The sequence below is a fragment of the Corvus moneduloides genome, chromosome 8 (assembly GCF_009650955.1).
Source record: "Corvus moneduloides isolate bCorMon1 chromosome 8, bCorMon1.pri, whole genome shotgun sequence".
In the NCBI taxonomy this organism is placed as follows: Eukaryota; Metazoa; Chordata; class Aves; order Passeriformes; family Corvidae; genus Corvus; species Corvus moneduloides.
In genome coordinates this window covers 26,484,597-26,509,160 of record NC_045483.1, presented here as the reverse complement: position 1 = coordinate 26,509,160, position 24,564 = coordinate 26,484,597, and the positions used below count along the sequence as shown (strand labels likewise).

The window sequence follows — 24,564 nt, the reverse complement described above, 5'->3', positions numbered from 1 at the left end:
CAATTTTAAGTCAAAACAAATCTGTTCCCCCCAGAGAACTGCATCACACGAGAATTAGCCTATGTAAACCCCCATGAGCTTTCTCTCTTTCCCATTAAAAGTAAACCTACCTCTTCACTCTGAATTCCTGTCTTAAATCACTTCCTCATCATTATTTTCACCATTATCACTTTGCAGTTCTTACAGCATTGACTTATTTTGGTGCCCATCATGCCCAGGTGCAAGAGCTGCTCTGTTGTACTGATAAAATGTCACTGGTGGTAGCCTGGCAGTGAAACAGAATAGAGAGGGCCTTTAAAGTCATTCCTGGGTCACTTCCAGGGATTAAATGGTATTTTATGGCTCTTTTCCTTGATATTACCTACAAGCCTATAGATTGTCAAGATTTTTCAATAAAACCATTCTGGACTGGAAAATAAACTGAAACCCCGATTGCTCATCCCCCTAGGATAATGAACCGTTCTGCTGGCTGAGCTGACTTCACTGGAGTTCAGCCAGACAGAGATAAAAGGCTTGTATCCCTCTGCTAATAGTTCTGTCCACTTCTACCTTCATACTGCTTGAAGAAGCAGAGGACTGCCTCTCACAGTGGTAGATTAGAGCTAATGAAAGAAATGGAGAAAAAATAAAAAGGTTAAGCAAGCAACAACTGAAAAATATAATTGTATTGATAATGAAAATAATTACATTAGTAATTGTACCTTGCACTGCTTTTTCACTTTTCGTATTATTAACTTTATCTATGCTTTAATCGGATTAATGATATCATCTACATATTTTAAATGCCAGAAAGACTTTAATAAAATAGTCCCAGAAGAACTAATTGGTGGAAAAAAACCCATCCACAGTTCATAAAAGTACCAGAATACACTGAAGGCACAAACGGAAATACACATTCAAGAGAAAAGCAAGGCAAATGAGTTAAGAAAACCAATTCCTTTTACAGAGGGAAATACATTTTTTAATGAACTGCAAATCTAAGTATTTCTAATCTTCTACAGCCTTTGTTGTCAGAGAGATCAGGTTCTGAAATCATGTCTGCTTTGCATTACCAATGCAAATGGTGCTTTCCAATAGAGATAGTGCCAGACAGCACAGCTTCTCCCCAGTCCTTGAGTGTCATCAGTGGAGGTGCCCACGAGCAAAGCTGGGATCGCACGTCCCTGGCATGGCTTGAGGTGGGACTGCGGTGCTGCTTCACTGCGGCACAACTGAGGCCAGGCACTTCTCCACAGCTACAGCAGGCGCAGTCTCAGTAACTGAAGAGGCATTTTCTTGCAGATAAAAACAAACCTGAATTACACAAGCAGAATGAGGGAGCACTTCTACAGGAAGCACAGAACGAAAGAGTAGTCCAAAGTGTCCAGGGCTTGTGGTGAGAGAGGAAGAGATGCTCTGTGCATAGTAAACACTGGATTTATGGAAATGAATCCCAATCACTTGAGGGGGAAAATGAGTTTTAAATTATGTTTCCATATCTGTTCCCCAAAGGTTTCAAATGGCTTTTTCAAAGGAAATGGCTTGCCTTTGAATTTTCTTCCTAAAATCATTTGGTGTTAGATTTAGCTACTCATTACATATGAAATTCAAGATAAGGAGGTCAGCTTCTGGTGGTGGTCAGCTTCAGCTTCTTCTCTGCGGCAGCAAGTGGGGTTCCTGAAAAGAAATAGAGCTTTATTAGAAGGATGGTGCTAGGAAATTTAGCTTTTTGCTGACATAAACAGAAAAATATGTAAGATGAACTTTAAAACAAAGACATTCAAAAGCTCATTTTCCCTTTGTCCTTAAAAACATCCTTCCAGATTCATAAAAATCCATTTTAGTTTATGCTTCCTACATTACTAAAAGGAAATAGTAGTTCTAAGCTCTATCACATGGGAGCTTGCATAAAAGAGAAATTTGACTTTGCCAGAGTAACATCTTCTGTCTGCTCTGCATAATGCATTCAGTTCAGCTGCACGCCGCTCTTTCTCCTGGCAGTCAACATATGCAACAGTGTGTTTATGCAAGTTTGACCTTCCTTTTCTTCCCTGTCTCATTTCTGTTTTCATGAGCACCGTGAGCTGACAAAGTGAAGTACATTTTTAAGGTCTCTCTATTTTGAACAGCCTTGAAAAGAAGACATCTCTTTCTCTGCCACAAAGCTGTTAAAAATAGACCAGAAGTATTCCTTCCCAGTGCAATCATAACCCAACAGTTAAAGCCCTTCATTTGTTGTTCATGCAGGTGAATAGAGTCCAACACACTTGTGCTGTGCCCAGCAAAGCCGCTGTGAAACGCAAAGTAAATTAATAAACCTGCCCTCCCTGCCAGCTGGGTAAGTGATGGCTCTGGATGGACCCTAAGCCATGAAAGTTTTAAGGGCAACAGTTACCATAAACCCCTACAAAATTATAACCAAGGTTGGCTTACTAATTTTCCTTCTTTTCCTATTTAAAAGAAGAAAATAGTTGCTCTAAACACAGCTGATGCCATGCTCCCACGTGTTTAGCCACCCTGTGGCCCATTTGATTTTAATCTAATTTGATTTTATCAGGGTTTCAAATTTTTTTTTCTTTAATCTACACCTGAATGTCCCCTTCCCCTAATAAAGTTACTCCCATTAATTAACCCCCAAATTAGAATTAATTAATTTCCACCAAGTACATTAGTGTAATACTGGCTTCACAGTTCTTTTCAAAGGCATCTTTAGTGCAACTCAATTAAATTAGCTAAATAAATAAAGGAGGTTTTTTTCTGACTATTGAGCCAAAAATTAGCTGATAATCAGTTATGAAAGGAAAAGCCCAGCTGTAGCTTTTCTAAAAATCAACATGAAATAATGAGAAAGGTTTAATTTCTATGTTCACAGAAACATAGTTAAATGTTAATGTTTCCTAAAGACAAAAATACATGGAAAAAAGATCACATTCCCTGCAGACTGACTCATATAGGGATTGGCCCATTTGATCAAATCAGTTGGTTTTCAAATCGTATCATTTCTTCAAAACATATTTCAAAGATGGATGGAATAGTCAATACTACAAAAAATAAAGGACATTACAAATGCCAAGGCCACTTTATCCTAACTGTAGGTTATTGATTTAATTGAACCTCCAAACCCACCAGTGCTAGTTTCATAACACTGTCAGTTGTGGGAACCTGTTATCAGTAGCTTCTGGCTTTGCCACATTTTAGCATCATATTTTGCATAAGCTTTACTTATACCAAGAAAAATTCTTCTGTCATTTATCAAGAAGATTCTGGGGAGAAAGCTCATAGGTTAATCTGTAACACAAATATCTTAAACTTGCCTAATTGGGAAATTTAATATCCCTATAGTTTGACAAGTAAACTTAAAATATTGTGACCTATTAAGGAATAGGAGAGCTGTTTCCACTGGACAACATACTTAAAACCACCTCAGTTTCTGACCTGTATTGGTATGTGCTTTCATGAGAGAATGTTTACTTGCCTACTTGTACTTTGTTGGTATGAGCTGTGGATTCTGCTCTGAGGGGTGTAATGGCACCTCTATCATTAGTGTTGCATTTGTGCCAAAAAGCATTAAGTGTTTATAGTGAGACAAAGAGCTGAAGAGGTCTTATGGTTTAAAAGGATACAGTCTGCTCAGGAGAACAGCATTTTAACTCTGCCAAAACTAACCCCTCATGGGGATCGTTGGGCAACGAATGAAAAGCAGTACTTACCGGAGGCCCTTCTCAAAGTGCATTCCATTCTTTGTGTAAGGGATATCCAGTTCTGTTTTGGAAAATGGTTACTTGAAAAGGAGCCAAATGGCTGACCTATGTCTTAGAAATTGGATAGAAACAATCTTTGCATCTTTTAGTATTGCACCTTTATCCTAACCTTCAATTCCCTATATGTAAAATAAAAGCAGACTTATCTCATGGAGGTGGTGTGAAAATAAAGACATCAGTTTATGTTAAGTGATTCCATAAGTATAAAAAAGACACATCAGAGTTACTCAGATTCCATAGTAAAAAAAAGAAAAACAACCAACAAAAAACTCAACCAACCACAAACAATTGACTCTGAGGGCATTAGTAAATTTTTCATCCACAGAGAGTCAGAGTGGTGCAGCAAATAAGGCACTGAGGTCACACAATGAATGAGAAAGATGTAAAAAAAAATTAAATAGCTAGCTACAGAGTGAGTGTAGGTCACGAGAAAGAAGGTCAAGAGCAGGGAATGAGGCAGGAATCTGGTGGAAGAATAAAACACGTTGACTTAAACTGGGAGTTAAATGGATGCAGTGATAATTCTGATACTCCCTCAACTCTTAGTAAATTCATTTTACATTATTTTCTTTGCCCTATCATAATAATGTCAGCAGGGCTGTTTTCCGTTCCGCAGATTTGCTTTGTACAAGAAACACATTCTATGCAAGCAGTTTTTAACAAATAGGTCAAAGAAAGTATAATAACAAAGTTGGAATCAACAAATGCTACAATTATATTGTACTTCAAGAATAATAAATCACTCTTAGAAAGGCTTCAGCATATATATTTTATTTTTTCAACTCATGAATCTACTGTTCTTGCAGCACTCTGCTCACCACTTTTCTTTGTTCATGGAGAGTGTGAATAGGAAACAAAAAGATAGAAAACCATAGCTGAATTATTCATGGTAATGATTTCACACCTAAACATTATGTGAAAAACACTAACTATGCTGTTAAAATAAAAGGTAGCTTGACTTACTAAATGATTCTGAGAATGTTTCACTTCTGAAAAGGTTTTCTGTACTTATTACTTGATGCAATGTGATTGAATATTGCAAAAGTTTAATTCCGAGGTCTTGGGTGTTGGAAGGCATTTCCAGGCAGTGGATTTGCATTTATATTCCCTTAGAGGATGTGGACAGACATGCAGAGATCCTTAAAAAGAACGCAGCCTAATGACAGGTAATCTGAATCTCCCCTGGAAAATTTTGGGGAAGTTATAAACCCAGGAAAAGAACTGGAAAGCACTAGCTTGGAAGAGCCGGCATGAGGCAGTGATTTAAAGGACCTGCGCTTAAAATCCAGTCTGGGGCCCAGCCTCATAAGCACATGGCCCACCTGAAATTGGATAAAACAAAACATGTGGATTTTAGCAACAGAATGGCAGTTTCACATGAGTAATCTTAATAACAGCTGTGAAAAAGTTAGTTCTAATTCTAATTGCACTGGGAGCTTAAAAGATGAGTGGGCTTACAGGATACAATCACATCCAGAGAGGCTGTCTGTATACAGCAGAGAGCATTTTGGGGGTTTTTTATGGTTGTCGAGACCTCTATGTTTCTCTTAACACAGCTCTTTCTACAGAAAAGGACATCCCTGCTTTGTTAGTGGTGGTGATCAAAATGTCCTGCAAGTGCAGTCTTGCTCCTTGTTCCCAGTTCTTAAGGTAGGGTGGGTACCATGGTATGAAGCTGAAACTAATGAGGGGGTCCCTCCAGGTGGGACTTTGGTGTCTGTGTAGCACCACAGCTCCTCACCAGCTCTTTCACACCATGCAGTCAGGAGGCTGAAGTTCTATCGCTGTCCTGGTGGCATCTGGAACCAAACCAACACCACAGACTCAGGGCTGAAATGAATGCAATGCCAGTTCTATGGTCTTCTCTGTTTTATCTTCTTTCCCTTTGATGAATCCTGGAAAATAGCTCATATGGTGTCTTTTGGCTTTTAGCAAAATGTTGTAGCTGAACTATTTTCTCCCTCAAAAAAAATTACGTTTTCAATGACAAATTTAAACTAATTGCTGGTTTTGCTGTTGCTTCAGAGTCTTGTTTTTTGTTTGATCAGTTCAAATATTTATCTGTGAGTGCCACTCAGGAAGCAATTTAGCCCATCATCTCTTCTACAGTTAAGTGCCACAAATGTGGTTTTAAGCCAGAGGTTACCACCACAGAGTAAGTAACAAGCACAAGTGGCCATTTGGCTCAGGCTGAGCTCTTCCTGGGATGTTGGCTCTTGCTCAAGGAGCAATAATTTGGCATCCCATGAAAAGGGCAGCCTTATCTTACAAGTACAGGACAGAGACGTGTACTTAGAACTCTACCTTTCCTGCTTCAGGCCTGGAGACTGACTCTAACCTCCAGGTACAGGCACAGAACTCAGATGACTACAGACTTCTCAATTCTGTAGATAAAACTGAGCTTTACAATAGTGGTGGAATGGGAGAAGAAGGAGGTAAGGGCTTGAATAAAGGAAAAAAGCTTTGGTTAAAGGATGAGTTCTACAAGCAAGTGACTGATTCTTCTTCTGCCTTAACATTTGACCCATCTTCTGTTGTAGACCATCCCTCCTCGCCTTTCCTGTCCCAAAAAACTGTGTCCACATCCCACAGCTGTGCTTCCCTCATTCTCAAATGTCTCTGCTGATATTCACAGGAGAAAGAAGGAAGTTCATTTCAGCCAAAATATCAAAGGACTCCTGCTGCTCCTGGGAGGGTCCACCACCTGTGAGACCTGACACCCTCACTAGCATCCCTTGTAAGAGTAGGTTAGATACGGGGCAACTCTTCAGGCTAAAATAGCTGATAGTTTGCAAGCTCCCACCCTTCTTCTCCTACCTCTGTGCAACCTCCCCTCAATGCAGGGCACAGAACCTTCTGGGAATTTTGCTGGACATATATGTGGGCCTTGTGTTTGTGTGAGGTTTGGATCCATGCTCAAGAGCAAACCTTCAGCCTTTTAAGCAATTAGACTATAGCTTATGTTCCTGTATACTAAAACCTGAAGGCTGTTTTCCTTTAGTTGTTACTCAGGCTGCCTCTCCTAACACTGGGAGCTTGCCTTAGTGAGAAACATCTGAGGGAAAATAAACTTGGTACTTAGCTCACAGATAGGGCTGAAGGACAGCAGAAGAGTGATGCAAAACCATCTCATTGGAAAAATAACACCATTTGAACAATAGCAACCTCTATAGGCTCCCCTAATTTATGGTAGATAGATATACATGTGCCATTTGAGTTTGGAAAAAAATTCCTTCAGTCTGAAGCAGGAGGAATTTAGCACTTGCAGTGAAATATACCATCAATTTTGTTGTGATTGAAAATGAAAGAACATTTCCTCTTTATGTTTCCTTTCTGTCTTCTTTGTTGTTATTGTTTTTTAATAAAATGTTCAACATGCATGAAAGTGAAAAGAAAAGAAACAAGACCTGCATTTTAGTCTTTCCTTCCTGCTACGTTTAAAAGAGAAAAAAAAATTAAATTTCATCAGACAGACTCCAGTCCTTTTTTCTTTGCCTTATTGTGTACAGCATGTTTGTGTAAAGGAAAAAGAAATCTTTTCTGAGACCTTTCAGCTGAAAATTTGGGCATGTAAATGGAAAGCTGTGAGTTTTGTTTTAAATTTGACATCACAAAACAAGATGTATACATACTGTATTTGACATGAGAGAGAATAAAATGAGTCAGGCCTCACTGTGGCTTCCCATTCAGTGATCTAGGAGAGGAAACAAAGGTGACTTCCGAGCTGCAGGCAATGTCACGCTGTAGGGAGCAGTTCCATGGCAGCAGCTTAACTACACCTGTGACAAAACGCAGAGTGCAGGGTTGTTTTGCTTGAGAGGGGATCAACAACTCAGACTTTGATTACTTAAAAAGAATGCGGGGGTGGGGGGGAAAGGTGAAAAAGCTAACTGAAATTTGGAGAACTTTTCCATGGCAAGACAGGAATGAAGTTTGCCCAGCAACAGAGGCAGTGACTGTAGTGCCCTGCAGCGGGAGGGTGAGGCTCATGTAATCACCATGACTCAAATTTCTCCTTCAGAGGCTGGGTTTCATACTCTCCCCAGAACTATCTCTAACATGCCAAACATATAGGTAGATATAGGCAGGATCACCAGGAATGCCTGAGGTACTTCTGCTGCAGCCTCAGTACTGAGGGAACATCCCAGGGCCTGAAAAGCCGTGCTGAGGTAGCTGTAGAGCGGACAATAGACACATCAGAGATACTCAGTAAATATGTATTGAAGTAGCAGATCAGATCTTCTAGTTGTAGATCAGAAGCCTGAAAGCCTTTTGAACTCCAGAAGGAGAAAATAAGAGATGCTCTGTGATGTTTGCTGCTTCTTGTTTTCTGAAGAAGTACAGATCTCAACACATGCTGAGCCAGCCCAATCTCACGTTATAAATGATCTACTCATGCAGGGCTCTGAATGCATGTCCAGATTTGGGAAAGACAGAAAGTGGGGCCCTTGGTTATTTATAAAACTCCAAGGAAGCTTTACAGACAGGACTGCCTGCAGGACATTAGCCCAAGGCTTGGTATTCCCTGAGCACATCCATTCAATCCCCCTGCAGCTGGGACTCAGCTCTACTTGGGGTGAATGGAAGGCAATTAGTATTTTCATATCATCTTAAGTCAGGTGCTCAGAATTGATGGATGCTTGTCTGGGGATTCATATTCCTTGAGAGAAGTTATTTTAACCAGGACGAAAAGACAGAAATTTGGTGAGGCTCAATTATTTGCCAAATGATTTGTTTACTTTCAGATGTGTGTGATAACCTTTGCAGTAGGTGCATATGAGAACATGACATTTTAGATTAAGAGGAGCATCATTGTGTTTAGCTGAAATGCCTCTTGGCAGGCACTGAAATGAGTGGCTGCATATTTACATGCAAAATGTCATTTATATAAATCAAATCTTGAACACAAATACCTGGAGATATTGTTTTTCTGTTTGCAAAAGTTCATCATGATATTTTGTGTGTTTTGGAGTGTAAGGCATAAATTAATCATTTGAAGCAGCATTCAGGAGTTGTAGACAGTCACTGCTCCTATCTTGGGCAGCAGGCAGAGAAATGGCAAAATCTGTTCCTCAAACCATGGATGATTTTAAGATTTTATGCCAGAATGTCTACTGTGTGAGAATGTCTTGCAAATAGGGACTCTACGCTAGTTAGAAATAAACTAGTTAATACCTTAAAAAATAGCTGATCACTCTTGAGAGCTAAAAAACAGAAAAGAAAAAAAAGGAATATCTTAAGTCAAAGAAAATTATATAAGAAATAATTAAGTACAGTGCTACTTAAATTCCTCACCTGAGATGAGACCCTCTGCTATGATCTGTTCTGTACAAATCTCTTAGGGTTAACACAGAGGAAAAGAGATAGATTTGAGTCAGGGAAGGACTAAAGAGGATGTTTTTTGTAAAGTATGTGGATGCTTGAAGGTGAAGCTGGTGGCCTGGTATTTACAATTTGTGAATTTTTAGTGGAGTTGTCTCCACTGGCTCCATTAGTTGACTCTAGACCTTTGATTTGATGCCTGTTTACTCTGAAAAGGTTTTATAGCTGCTATTTGAGGAACATTCCATATGGATTCCATGCCTATGACAGCATCTGCTCCTCAGCTGAGCAGAACTTGAAATTTAGCAGTGTCTTCTTCACGTGAACATTTCAGGTTTTGTTTCTCCCTGAGTCATTCATTGAAAATGGACTCCACCAAAGTACTGTGCACTACTGAGCACAGCAAGGTACAGAACAGGATCTCTTTTGTCTTATGTCTGTAATTCAAAAAGTCACCTGTGGGTTTCAGAGGTAAACCACTGTTGAAATTTGTAGTTATCCTTAATATAAATATAAGCTCCTTCAGATGACCACAGTAACACTTCCCTATCCTGAATAGTATGAAAGGGAGGACAACAATCCTTTGGAATTCATCCCAAAATGGAACTGACTACTAAACTGTTATCAGGAAAAAGGAAAATTAGCTTTCCCCTTCCATGGAGGCTCCTCTTAACTGCCAAAAAAATACAGTGGAATAAAATACTTTCGTATCAAAGTCTCTAGAAGTGACTGCAGTGACTGCAAGAGAAGTGGCTTGCTCTGTGGAACTCTGTCCTTTCAGTCTGAAATGTCACAGGTGCTCAAATGATTTCAGTCCAAGTTAGAGGCATTATCCTCCTAAAAATTGCTTCCTGTGAAATACTCAACAATTTCAAACTGGATCCAGACGTTAGGAGATGTTTAATCCTCCCTGTCACCTTTTAATGAGGAAAAATGGAGAACTGGGATGCATTTGAACAGGTGGCAAAGAGTTACTACAGTCTTAATTTCCACTCTCTGAGAAAGCCCATAGGCCTGATATGAGTGAGTTTCAATTGAATTTCCACAGTGGAGTCAGTTGTTATTTTATCCATCTGACATACGGTGAGATTGTCTTGTCATGGTTGTTTCAGTCACGGACATCCACTCTTCACTCTGCTCCATTTGGTTTCACAAAATGTCTGGTTTCTGCAGCAAGGCTGGTTTTGCTTTTATTTCTTGAGCTAAATTGCCTCTTACTGCCTTAAGCAATTTTACTTGGAGAAGCTAGGCACACAGGGATAAGGGATACCTCTGTTTGCAGGATGCTTTCCTCATACAAAAGATTCAAATCTGAGACTAGGTGATTTTTATGACATTTTTACATCCTTTTTTGTGTGCTTGTTCTGTTAGCTACAATGTGATTTTTATCAACAGATTGGGGATCTCCCTGTGCTATGTTTTGTAGGGAGAAATAACAGCTTTCATTGACCCAACTGATACAGCTGGGGAAAAAGAAAATGTTTGCTTGGGCCCATCACCTCTTTTCAGATCTGAAAAATAATTTGCATGCTTTCAGGAAGAGTCCTAAAGAGAAAGCTTGCAGCTGTCTCTTATCACACACTGTTCCCAGCTTCAGAACGTATGAACAAATGTATTGGGAGTGATGAATAATAAATTATCTTTATCTCAACACAAAATTCTTTTAGTCCACAAAGTCTTGAGACACTTCACAAAAAGTAATAAACTTCCTATAAAGAATAAGGACCAATGTGCTGCCACCTCCACAAGGGGAAGTGGCAAATCAAATATACACAGGCACTCTACAGAGGACAGATACACGCTGTCACGCAGAGCGCTTGTGCACTGAAGCATGCATAAAAGATAGGAAGAGCTTTCAGGGTTTTTCCTCATATCCACAAGCACTTGTCTGTTGATGAAAAGCAAACTGGAAATGAAAGATAACCAAGGAGAAAGATTGCATTATCATGATTTCTAAACTGAAGACATAATTAGATTTAAAAAACACAGTAGCCCATATTTTAGGTGAACTTCAAAAATATAGTGGGACTGACCAGCTTGGAATTTGCCCAGAACAGCAATTCTGAGACACTTGCCTGTTGGGAAACCACCCAGTCCTTTCTCTATATTTAGAAGCACAGGAGGTGCAGGAGGGCAGTGTCCTCTCAGGCCAGGTTCTGGGCATTTGCTAAGTGCCAGCTCAGGAGCCCGCACGCAGGAATTTCCTGAAAATGTTACTGCACTGCAGTGCCATGTACTTGTCATGCAGATTTTCCTTTGAGCTTTGTTCTGCAGTTCCTTTTGTCTTTGGGGCAGCTGATGTGAACTGGGTTGAAGATACAACCCTTTGTGCCCTGTGGCTGAGGACTTTGGCTGTCTTCACGCCCCAGCCTGCTTTTACACAATTGCCACCATGGCAGAATTTTAGAGAAAAATGCTGTTAAGGTGTGAGAAAACCTATGAGCTAAAGGCACGCAGGCTAAGAAAAGCAAAACAATAGGCTCAACAGTATTTGCTGAGATGGGGTTACTTAAAGCTCAGGGATTCAAGAGGAAAGCACTGACATGAAAAGCTGTAAAATCCTAGGGAAAGAAAAGCAAAGAATAAGAAGACAGCAAATCTGCAACATCAAAGATCAGCCTACACCAAGAAGCAGAGGCAGACCCTTCCCTCGCTTGACTTATGACCCTGTTCAGCAGAGACTCACCCAGAATCACAGGAATATACATGGCCATGTAGCATAATAGTCCCAGCTACCCACTGCATGTATGCACCAAAAAATAAATGTGGACTCTGAAGTTTTTTTCTTGCTTGCAGACTCAAGTCATACCCAAGCAAAAGCAACCAGAGGCAAAAGGCTAGCGAAGAAATGAGCCTTTTCAAGAAGGATATCTATTTCCATCCCTCTTACTCTCACTAATTCCCTAGTATTCATTCTCTCTGGGAATCCCAGACTATCACTGAACTCTGCGTTCATGGCAGCTGGTCATGGTAAGGCAAGAATGCTGCTGGAGATACATTAGTCAAGCCTTTTCTTTCACCTTCCTCTTGGCTAAAGGAGCAGGAAAAAAGAGCAGACATAGGTGAGGAATCCAGCAAGATGAGGTAGTTCAGAGTAGAAGTAAAACTTAGAGTACTAGTGCCTTTGGTATGATGGTTGTGAAGGCTTGTGTGCTTGTGCTGATCCAAATAGACTACAGCCATATTTCTGTTTCTGAAAGGAAAAGCAGGAAACAAGGTGCTCCCTGAAGAAGGAAAACAAATGCTTTTGTTCCCTTCCAGAGGTTCTTCCCCCCAGAAATTCAGTAGTGCTGTATGATTTCCATCTAACCCGGGCAGTAGGAGCTCAGGCATTTGTTGCCATCACCTACAGGCTTCCAGTGGCTCAAATAGGAATTAACTGCATAAGCAGGGCTGTGGAGAAAACCTGTGCTTTAGAAAATTGACACCACTACCTTCTGCAGTACAGGAGAAACCTGGCTGACAGCCCAAACTGGTAATCCTTCAAGCAATGCAGATTTTCTAGTTCAAAGTAAGTGTTCCTTTATTCCCATTTTCATGCTTTAAAAGCCTCCCTTTTAAAATCAGGGTTAAATCACAAACAAACAAATGCTAATAGAAAAGATCACATGCATAACCCCTGCAGTGTATTTACCTATGTAAATAACATGTAATTTTCACTATTTAATTACTGTTTCATGTCCCATTTCCTGCTGTAGTCTATATTTAAATTGCATATTTGCCTCTACCTATTTTTTCATAATGTGTCTTGATATGAATATTCATACCACCATTGAGTGGTTGATTACTTCTGTGCTAACCTTGAAAATACTTCCCTTGCAGCACAACGAAGAGCTGGGTGCTGTGGTTGTATAACAGCAAAGAAAAGAAAATGCAATAAATAATGCTCAGGCTGTTTGGGATCAGACTGTATTCTCCTTTGTTTTTTCCTCAGCAGGTATTTTTTCCTCTTCTTATAAATTAAGCCAAGTTACTCCTGACTATAGTTCCCTGAATTATAACTCTGAATTTCCATTGAAAAGGAGCAGTGCAAGTAATAGGCAATGCAGAATTTCTGCCCATGGTACAGCCTTTTCAGATGGGAGAGAAAAACATTTTCTCTTGCAGCTGGATGCACATTTCTTTTTAATCATGTGAAATTTGAAAGAGCATTTTTACTGCTCTAAATAAAAAAACAGTCTGGAGGAGTTATCTGAGGAAAAAAGCAGGGAGAAAGACCAACAGAATTAAGCCTGACAAAATAACCTGGAACTAGTCTGAATTTGAACTTATATCCGTTATGACTGGTTTATATAGTGAAACTTTGATGTTCAACTTATATTTCAAAACAAAGGCTTTTTTCTCTTTTTAGGTAAATAGAACAATTTAATTTGGAAAACGAATGAAGAGACATTTTTCAACACTTCTCTGTTCCATAATTCAAGATATAGGGGGAGAAAGAGGATAATTGTCCCTGATGTCTTTTGCAGTTTAATCCCTAGGATGGAATGGACCATGGCGTGGCAAAGCCCGTTTTCCCCACACAGACTGTGGAGAAAGTCTAGAGTCACTCTGGGCCTGTCAAACACAGCCAGATGTTTCCTGGGCTGGGTGACTCCCCATATCCAGGACCTTTACTTGTGACAGAAAGACAGTTTTGCAGGTGGTGGGAAAGGGAATTATCTTATGACAATGTCATATGGACTCCTGGCCATGGACAAAACAGTCTGCCACTCTTCTAGCCCTCATCTACCTGCTTTTGAGTGAAACCTGCACACCTCAGTTTCCCCATGCTGCTCAGTTAATCTCCTTGAGGCTGGTTTAAAGATGCCTCCAAAGCAGCTGCTGCTCAGCCTTGGAGCACTGAGCTCACAGCCAGGTGACTTGTCCTGCTTTTTTTTTTGAGAAGAACACATTGCTTTAGCCTACACTGCTTATACCTTCACCTCTAAGGGTGTCTCCTAAGTATCTTCACACCTAAGGCATCATTCCCTGACAACTTTGCAGTTATGACTCAGTGACTCCAGAGATTTCCAGCCTACAGAAGAGTGAAAACTGGTCTGAGGTATGAATTTACTTCTATGAGAAGCCAGGGGGTGTCTCCTGCTGAGACACGATTTTATTTCATGGCCTCTGCTGGTTAATCATGCACTATGGAGTGGTTAAAGAAGTGAGTTGCAGCTGCTGAGATAATGCAAAAAGTTTAGGCTGATATGGATCTTCACCTAATTAACGTGCAGTGACTGAGGGTTTCCCAGCTCTGTTGTCTCTCCTCTTTGCTGTCACCCTTACTGCCTGTAGAAGGCTCTTTAGATCTGCCCAGTGATGCAGCCCCACAGAGGCCAAATACATTCATTCATATTGAGAACACAAATGGACACAGTCAGCATGGCAAGATTTTGATACGGCAGCCTTCCTCTGGATCCTAATTATGAGATTTGCTACAGCACTGGTTAAGGACCAGGCTAAAATGTAGCCCCACTATGCCACACACAGTGTTTTTGTGGAAGGAAGGGTTCCAGGGGACAGCACTCCATATTGCCAGGTGACAAAGGAGCACTCACAGTCAGAGCCCGCTGTTGAAAATCAGATTTAATCACTTCATTTTATAGACAGGTGAGAGCATTCTTTATTGAGAATCACTTCTTTCCCACACAATACTTTTAAAAGAGTTCTACTAGGACATAAAAATGTAAAAATACTATTGCCAAAGTTATTAAAATTAGATTCTTATGTAATGTCATTTTTAATCTATGCAGGCTGCGTCTTGCTCTTTTACACAGTTCAAAGTTGAGATGGACAAACTTCAAGTAACTCTATAAGGAACAGCAGGAAACTGTAAGATCCCAGAAGTGTTCTGAGCTTTAAATAAGTTTCATCTTTAATGATTCTGTTCTGCCTCCAAATAAACTGAAAAATGATAGAATCTAAAGCTTATTTAGGAAGTTGCCATAGTAACAATTAACTACCTCTAAGCCCTTCAGCTTTATTTTATCTTTTTTTCACTGAGGTGCCCTAAATTACTTGAATCCTGAATTGCTACAGTAATATATCCATGTCTTTGAACTAAGTGACATGGTTTTGCTAGAACCCTCATTATGTGGATATTGATTGAATTTCTAATTGAGACTAGACATCATCTTGCTGACAGCATCACTGCAAGAAACCATGTAAGAGCAAGGAGGATTAACAGAAAAAAAAACAGAAAAAAAATAAGAATGTTGTGTCTCTAGGGAAGCAGCTGGGATGATCAAACTGAGGAAACAGTGAATGAAGTAGAACTTTAATGATTGAGTTTATAGGGACAACAAACCTCCTCTAGATGCAGTGCCATTTATTTCAGCTATTACCCTCTTACACTCTATTAAATAAAAAAAATATCAATGGAACCCAAAGAGACTGATTTTGACCTGTGAATTAAATAATTATTCATGATAATGTAAAGGGCCTATTAACCCTAATTATTCTAATTTAGGTGCATTTTCCACTTACTTTGTCCTGACATGAGCAGTCCTGATACTATAAATTGTTTTGTGGAATGTTGTGTCCTATATTTTCCTTTCCTTTCCTTTCCAGACAACTTTGTCTGTTGTCATTTGACTTTATCCACAAAAGACAAGCATTTGCCCCTATTTCTTAGATGAGACTCAAGTCTGTAGCATTAACATGTGCTCCTATTCTCATATCTCTTCTACATTCACCTCTTTCATATCACTCCTGCTTGATTTCTGCATAGCCCTTATTTATTTATTGTTCCAGAAAAAGGAGTTCATTGTCATCTTGCGGGATTTTTTACCATAAAGACAGCACGTTTCTAACTTCCCCAGTGAAAGTGGGACAAAATACCTATCCATGGCATTTTTCAAAAAGGAAGTAGTTTTTCTTAGATCAGATAACTATGAGCAGTAACTGATAAAAATCGAACTTTAAAGGAAGTGGAGCAAAATAATTCCCAATTTCACTTGGTATGCCTTTACTAATGTCCGTCCTAAGGCAACAAGGAAAAAGCAGATGACTTTACTATTGCTTTGATGAAAACAATATTCATCTGGATTACCCCTAAACTTGTCCTGCGGTTTAATAATCACTTTAACTGCAGACAGCATAAAAGGAATAGCTCAATACTGGTTTTGTATTATTTTCTCCATTTCTGAAAAGAATCTCTGCAAGTCTGCTGAATGCTTTTTTGATAATAAAAGAACAATATCCTAAAGCAAAGATGTTAGCTTCATCCCTATATCTGACAGGAAGAAACACAATCATGCAATGCAAATAAAATCTGGAACAAAAGGGTAAGATGTGGTCATTTCTGAACCAGAGAAAATGATTCAGCAGCCGTAGATTTTTTTGTCTGCACTGCAGTTCTCAGAATTTTCATAATTTACATGACTAAGAGATGTTTGGCTGCTCAACCTTGTATTTCACAGGGAAATAGCATCTGGCTATTTGGACTGTTATATTGACCTTGGAGAGCTTCCTGTATATATTTTTCTGTTGCAAAAATACCTATTGGTATCACATAAAGCAAAATAGCAGTAACACCAGTCTTCAGAACATTATATAGCATGAAGTAGACCCAGTTCCTGGGCCATGCACTGTTCACCCTCAGCATAGGACAGGACAATCACACAGTTCTTCCACAGCCTGGCGGAATGAGTGGAGTTTTCAGCCACAGCTACACTGTATCTTGAAAGGTATCAATTTGAACACTACAAAAAGGTATCTATCACCCTCACACATTCCAGCCAAATTGCTCTTCTCCCTTATAAGCCAGCTACTGGTTTCTATCTCCTCTTATTGTTTTGCTAAAATTGTTCTAACAGACTGTGCCTGCTAGGACAGGATAGCTGGAGGTGGCTGGCTGCGACACATCTTGAATTACAGGTAAGATGGATGAGTGGAGGAGGGAGAGCCACTGGGGCTGGGGACAGTGTCAGTGTGGCACTGGCTGTGGCCATTACTCACTGACTAGCAGCAGGCTGCCTTACTGACAAGGGGTTGAAGTGGGCTGGCAGGGATAGAGAGTACAAGCACTGTCTCCTCAGTGGGTGCTCAAGGCATGCTCAAGGAAATGCGGGGCTGAAAGCGGCTCTGAACAAACTGACCCCATGGCAGCCGGCAGATGAGTGAGTGAGTGAGTGAGTGCCCGCCCTCCCTCAGCAGCACTGGGACAAACATCGCTTCTGCGAGGACAAGTCAAATGGGAACAGCTGGAAAGGCAGCTTTAATATACACTACACCTATTCAGCAGCAATTTTCAGAAACAGTTTCTAAAAATACCTCCCCTTCTCCCTGTTTTTCTTCACAGAATGGACATGCTGTATTTTCTGAAGACGTCTCACTTTGGAAGCAACTTCTTACTGTGGGCACTAACCTCACAAGCAGCCACCATGTCTTTAGGCCTTGGTTCTTGATGCTCTCTAATGCTCTGTCCTTCTTCTCCTCTGCTCCTCTGGCTTGATGGGAGGGCTGTTTGCCAGTCCTTTCCTCTGTGTGGCAGCAGAACAAACAAGCATCACAGCCCCAGAAACTGCCCACACCTTATTTTCAAGGAAGGCTGTGGCAACTCGCAGCAAGGGTGTGTCTCCCTGACTCTGCCTATGTCTGCTCTGCCTTTCCTGGACAAGCTGGATGTGGCCTCCACAATGTGCCCGTCACCACATGTGATGCTCAACACAGAACCTGAATGTACAAACATAACACATGCTTTTTTTTATACATATGCTTCATTCGTTCAGCCTTTTTTATTCAGACATATTGATTCATGCATTTACTTTCCTTGGAGATATTAATACCAGCTCATACATAGAGAGTGAGAAAGGAAGTGGCAATAGCATTGAAATTGGCCTGTAACAGATGTTCACAAAGATAGTCATAATGTCTGCCTGCCATACGTCTTTGTTTCTTGGGTGACAGGAGTGGTAGAGAAATGGAGGAGAAAGAGAGAGAAGGATTGTCAACCTGAGGTGTACGTCTGGAAATGAAACAATTTTGTACATTCACTGCTTCTGTCTGGAGAGGACACATCTTAAAACTATGAATTACACTCTGAACCTGAGGAGAAAAAGCTGTACCTTTGATTCCTTGCAGAAATGTGCTGAGGTTTTTGTACAGTGAGCAGAAAGCAGAGTGTGCTTTCAAAAGTAGCTGGAGTCAGTTACAAAAAGAACCAACTGTTAGAGTCCAGCTGGAGCCTGGTGCTGAAAGGCAAAATGCTCAGTAAAAACCTAGTTTGTATCTTCAATGAAAACAGTCAATTTTAGACAAATACACAGGTATAATCTTTTGTTATCTGTGAAATTACATTTGCATAATACCAAGGAAAGCATTTATACTTACTAGACATAAGAGATGCAGTAAATGAATGACTAGTTGTCAAAAATCCCAAGTGATGGCTGGGATCATTGAAGTATGGATTTACTTTCTCTTTTCCTTCCCCCTTGCTCCCTTTACTTCTGCAGTTCTCAAATCCCAAAATAATGGGATAATACCATCAACAGATGCCTGGTATCTACACTGCAAAGATTTTTTTGCTGAGTTTAATTATGAATGTCCAATATATGTGAGCCTTGTGAGGAAGTTCCTCTTCTATGTGATTTTGCAACCTCTTTAAAAAATGAAGTATTACAGTGGGAAGAGATATATTCATGATTCATTAAAACTTTGGGCACAGATTCGGTAGAACACTTCTCAGATTTGGGCTATATGCCCCTCCCTGTTCAAAATGTATCCATTCAGACATATGCTTCAAGATCATAAAATTCAAAAGGAATTAAAAACCTGCCAGAATACTTTCCTAAGAAGGCATTCTTTGGGAGTATTGTGCTGGGGACTCTCAAAATAAAAATGCCTGGCTGTCACTTAGTGTGGTATTTGTAGCTTCACATCCCTCAAAACGATCTACAAGGTGTCCCACTTAAGGTCCATAGTTTTTGGAGCAGAACTTTAGTAACCAAGTGTTTAAGAACATTTTTAACTTAAATAACAGGTCTCACAGGAGTCAAAGCATCACCAAATACTAAAAATTAATGACAGGGTATAGGCATTAATAGCTGCTTAAGAATTTTGCTGTGTCCAAGTCTGAGTGTGAGGAATTGTATTGCTAACCAGGCAGGGAAGTTTGTTTTTGTAGCAATTTGCTCGGAAATGGTCTTTTTAAATAGAGTTCTCTGGCTGAATCAGTAAGTATTTGACTTAGTACCTAAAACTGCATACCTTAAGAGGGTACTTAATCTGCTTTTAACACCTAGGAATTTCAGTATTTGAACAGCCATTCTGCAAACTGTAGCCCTTTGCTTTACCTCAGAGCTTGCAGCTCAATATGCTGACATGGAGATAACATGCTGCTCACATGTACATCTCCATCACTTACCTTCATTTCCAAAGGCATCCCCAGCTGAAGCACATTATCATGCTGTGCTCATGAGTTAATGATCTGAGCTAGGTTTGAAGCAGTCACTCCCACTTAGGCACAGCCCAGAGCATTTCCTCAAAAATTCATTATAAGAATCCGCATGCCATTTTCCATGTGCTTTAAATCAAGGCTTGCACACATCTGAGCTCATCCCAGAAGGGGGGTCAAGTAATCTTTCGACACTGACATCACATCCCTGTGCACACTGCACAAGTTGCTTAGTAATTTCTTGTTCATATTTTCACACATATAGATTTCTATTCACATCCCTAGTGACTGTGTATATATTGGGCTAGACAGATTGCCAGACTCACCTGGGAGGGCATGATTTATGTTTGTATGGATAGCCTTCCTCCAAGGCAACAGTAGTTCCCAAGACATTACAGATATTAATCTCAAAAAGATGTTGCTCCTCTCCCTGGGGAATCCTGTTTTCCATACTTCTTTGCATGGTAAACCCTACTATCTATTAAAAGTGGGGAGAAGCCCAAGGGAGTGAGTGAAAACTGATCCACGATGGACTTGCTGGATTATTTTCTCTTTTCTTATGGTTAGCCTCCACAGTAGATGCTACCAACTTCAATTTAATTCACTATTCTGATTTTCATGCTCCTTAGTTACACATAGATGGTAAATAAATGCTTCACAGTGAATCAATTGAGTATATTGGGACTTGAACTACACATATTGCTAGATATAGATAAATAGTAAGTCAAAACTGATGTAAGTCAGTAGAACAAATATAGTGGCAAGATACTGTTTTTAACTACATAAAAAACCAGATCCTAAATCATATTGTATCTTTAGTTATTTGTCTTGGGTTGCATTGAGGGAACAGTTTGGAGACAGAAAGTTTCTCTCTTTTCCTGGTTTACCTCCCACAGTTCTCTATATTGGTGAATGACTTGGAATTTATATTAACAGCTGCATGGCAGATAATCACTTGAAGAGGAGATGGAGGCTGGCAAATTTTCTAGAACAACAAAGGTAAAAAGATTTCCAGCTCAGCACACTCATGAGATTCTTATATTGTACCTGGGAATCTTGGAAAAGATAAAACAAAATCCAAAGCAGAGTCTTGCTACGGTTTCTGCTGAAAGGCAAGTAATTTTTAAAAATCGTGTAGTGTTTACGTGTAGCGTTGCTTACCTAAGAGCCCCTTTACAGACATTCCTTTCTGGTGCTGCCTTACAAGGGTATTATGGTTGCTGTTGGAAGAAGTCAGGTAAAATTCCACTGTTCAATGTATTACGGTTGATAATTTCTCCTTTTTTTAATAAACAATAATTATTTTAATATGCATATGTATTCATCATGGACCTTTTTCACCCCTCCTATTTGTATTCCTTAGTGTCAAATACAGTTTAGAATTATGCTTCTAACTCTCCCTATTACAGAGCACTCCAGTTTCCTCTTTTTAAATTTGATTTTGGCAAGCTGACTATACTTCAAACTCACTTTCCTTTTGATGTTGTACACTGTACAAAATGGGCCATTCCATAAAGTTTGGGTTTAGAAGGTTTCACAGTTTGCACAAAGTAATCCAGACAGAACAAAGAAGTAACCATACAGAATTCTGATGGCACACTCATGAGTGGATTTTCCCCTGTGGGGAGGTTCATATTTCATACAAATTCAGAGGTTCCAGTAGTATTTGAGATATCAGCAAATCAGAACTTTGCCAGAAATCAATCAATTTCACTGTGAATAACAACAGAACTGGAAGCAGCTCCCATAAGGCAGAGAAAGTGAAGAAAAAAACCAGGGGAGTGAGATAATGTTAATTGGATCCTTGACATGTTACCACTTCCTGCTGAGCCAAGTTTCAGATAAGACATTTGAATGTGGATAAAATGTGATAAGCTAGTTTTGGATGAGTTCTACAGAAATTATGTTTCCTCATCTACCTACATATCGTTACTCTTTACCATTAAAAACACTCAGTCTAGATGTATCTACAATTTAAATATTTGAGAGCTTACTACGGACTGAAGTGTTACATAGCCTCAGATTTCTCACCTCTGCCATAAGCTTCTTGAGGAACCTGAAGAAGGAGCTGTTAAAAGCTGCAGTGGGTTGTGTCAGTGTGTGAAGATATCCACGTACATTATTAAATACACCTCTGAAGTACATCTTCTCCTACCCAGAGAAATTCAGTGGTGAGAGGGAGGGGAACCTCATGAGAAATCATTCAGAGGATCTGAGGCAGGGTGAGAATCAAAGGAATCATCTGGAGATCAGTGCAATCATTTGTAAAAGATAACCACTTTCTGTGAATATTTACAACTTTGGAAAAACACTATATAGATTATAGATCAAGGAGAACTTCTGTTCTGAACAGTAAGAATAATGAAGGTCAGGACCTATTATATATTATGAGATATCATCATGTATTAAATCACAGCCTCCTTAAATCTCTTAAAGCAAAACTCAAACTGTTTTGTTTGACAAAACCTCTATCTTTTCCCCCTCAACTTTATTATCTCCATTCTCCTCAGATGGTCCAGTGGTAGGATAAAATAATACATGATGCAATGACTAAAAGATTGATCCAGACAAATGAAAAAATCAAATACAGAGCATTCTTTTTTAAATTATGAGAGCTTTTAAACATTTTCTGCAAGAAGATTCAAAAGAGATTATTTGGTCCATGGCTTTTCCGCCATGGCCAAGCTGAATATCATCATCAAAACTTTGCTTTAGCTCAGCCAGAATTGATAAACTTGTTTAGGGCACTGGCAGGTGAAAACCTCTGGCCTCTCTTATATAGCAAGTCCAGTTTGATATCATACACTCCCTTTTTGGTCTTAAAATCTACTAATATGTTTTCAACCATGTCAAGTGCAGTAACTTTTTGTACAAAATGGAATCTCTGTCACCTTTATTCTCTTGCCAATGTGTACTGCTAGCTACAATTTAGTCTGGCACGTGAAGGATCTAGAGGACTAACTTATCACTCCTTTTTAGACTGCTGTGTGTTAATTCCAAGAGACTGCCCTCTAGCCAGCCCTTGCATTTCGTTCACTACATCTTGCATATAAATATTTTACTGAGCTCCAGTATAAAAGTTTGATAGAATTTGAACTGAGGAAGCATGGATGAGACAAGGATATTCAAGCTTATATTTGTAAAATAAAAATGGTTTTTATCTTGGCTCTCTTACTCAAGCAATTGAGACGAAAGTGTATTTGGTGCTCTGAGTTTTGCAGGGAGAGGGATTTTATATTCTCATAATAATCATGAAACACATGTTTGGATATTAAGGGAGATCATTAAACTGTTCTGAGCCATAACTTTAGGAAGTCACACCTTCAGAGCATCCTTTCACTAATACTGGAGTGTTTAGAGGCCATTTTTTTTGTATAAAATTATACTAATTAACTAAATGTCTCTGTGATAAGGTTTCTCTCATTTCACAGTGAGCAGAACAGTGGAAGGAGCTAGAAAAGATGGTTTAGAAGTAAATTGGTTATGAAATTCAGGGTATTTTGTTGATAGAAAGGAAACAAATTATGAGCTCGTAGGTAGATAAATATACTCCAAGCTTGAAAATATGGATTACTGAACTGAAAAATTATATCTTCTTGACTATAATTGCATAGCCCCTAAAAATAGCAAAAAGTGTATTTGGAGTGTGGTGTTCCAAGAGTTTGAAAATTAACGATGAAGAAGTGATGTAATTTGGGACCAATATGTTCCAAGATATCAAAATGTGAGACATGTCAGGATTTTTCTAAATAGAAACTGAAAAATGCTGCCCGCCTTGTAGTTACCATCTCTAAAATAGCCAATGCTATAAATAGTAATACAAGTTTATGTGCTATGTCTCCCTTTTAGTAGAAGTTCTAGGTATTGGCCTTGACACCATGCCCATACTTCTGTCACTTAACTTTGGAGTTTTTTTCCATTTCCAGAAACAAGATGCCTGTAGTGCAAAATTTGCCCATAATAATCCCTTAAAACATGGTTTATTTTTATCCTATAAAGGAACTTTAAAAATTCAAGTCACTATACTTCCCAAACTGCTCAATGCTGTTAACATTCTTCTTTTAGCTTTGCATCATATACAATAAGCATTTCATTTGCCTAATGAAAAACATATTTAAACTAATGAGTACACAGTGTTTTTATTTACATATGCAATTAAAATTTACCACTATTAATAGCTGACAGAGGGGAAGAGAAAGTGTGATTTATTCCAGTAAGAGCATACTCTTTCAAGAGGACAGCACTTCACAGGCAGCATTAAAGACAGAGTTTTAAAATTGTCATCAGTGTGGAAATAAACAAAATTCTGGTGTGTCCTAGTCCCTGTGGTCCATTCCTGAAGATGAAGCCAGCAGCTCTTTATGCCTCCCGAGATGCACCAGAATTAATCATCCCTTTACAGACCCCCAGCCCACATTTCTCCCCCATTCCTAGGGCTCCCTGGAGGAGCGTGGGTGGGTTCTCCCAGCTGGACCGATCCTGCAGTTTGTTCTGTGAGAGCAGAGCCACGGGCACCAGTCAGACTGGGCGCTCCTCAGAGCCTGGTGGGAGCTTGGCTGAGTAAAGGAGTGTGCTGCTCTGCAGATCTGCAGGAGAGGAAAATAACACCAAATGTACACAGAGCGAGGGAGGAGAAGCAGGGTCACTTGCTGCAAATGGCACAGGAGGGAGAAACCTGGAGGTGGGTCTGCCTGCAGCAGGCAGTGGCTATCTGACACTGACACAGAGCCGGCCACAGTGAAATGAGATTAATCAAAAGGAGTCAGAGATACAGAGATCTTTAGCCCACCCCATTCTTCTTAGAGTTCAAAGACAAGCATCAGACATCAGCTATCACAGAATGGACAAACATGACAAAGGGTGCTAAATCTTCCACCTTTCTGCCATTATCTCTCACAGATGTTACAGAGCTTGTCAGGAGAAAGCAGATTTCTGCTTCGAGCTGCACCATGTGCAAATATGCTCTTGCTGAACAGTGCTGCTACTACAGCACACTCTGTTCTGGCAAGCAAGAATTTTATCAGCAGCACTATAAAGGCACTCAAATTCAATCCATCCTTATTGATATGAACTGATACACATTTTTCTAAACATTTTGTGAATGGTGTAATCATAGCTAGG

The 24,564-nt window shown here is 39.7% G+C and overlaps 1 long non-coding RNA gene across 1 annotated transcript in view; it reads right to left on the bottom strand.

Moving 5' to 3' along the window:
* Positions 1–24,564, bottom strand: part of LOC116447133 — a 40,816-nt gene that overhangs the window by 1,055 nt on the left and 15,197 nt on the right. The window contains exon 3 of the long non-coding RNA XR_004241494.1: positions 111–24,029. This is a non-coding gene — a long non-coding RNA (uncharacterized LOC116447133). The remainder of the gene's footprint in view (positions 1–110; positions 24,030–24,564) is intronic.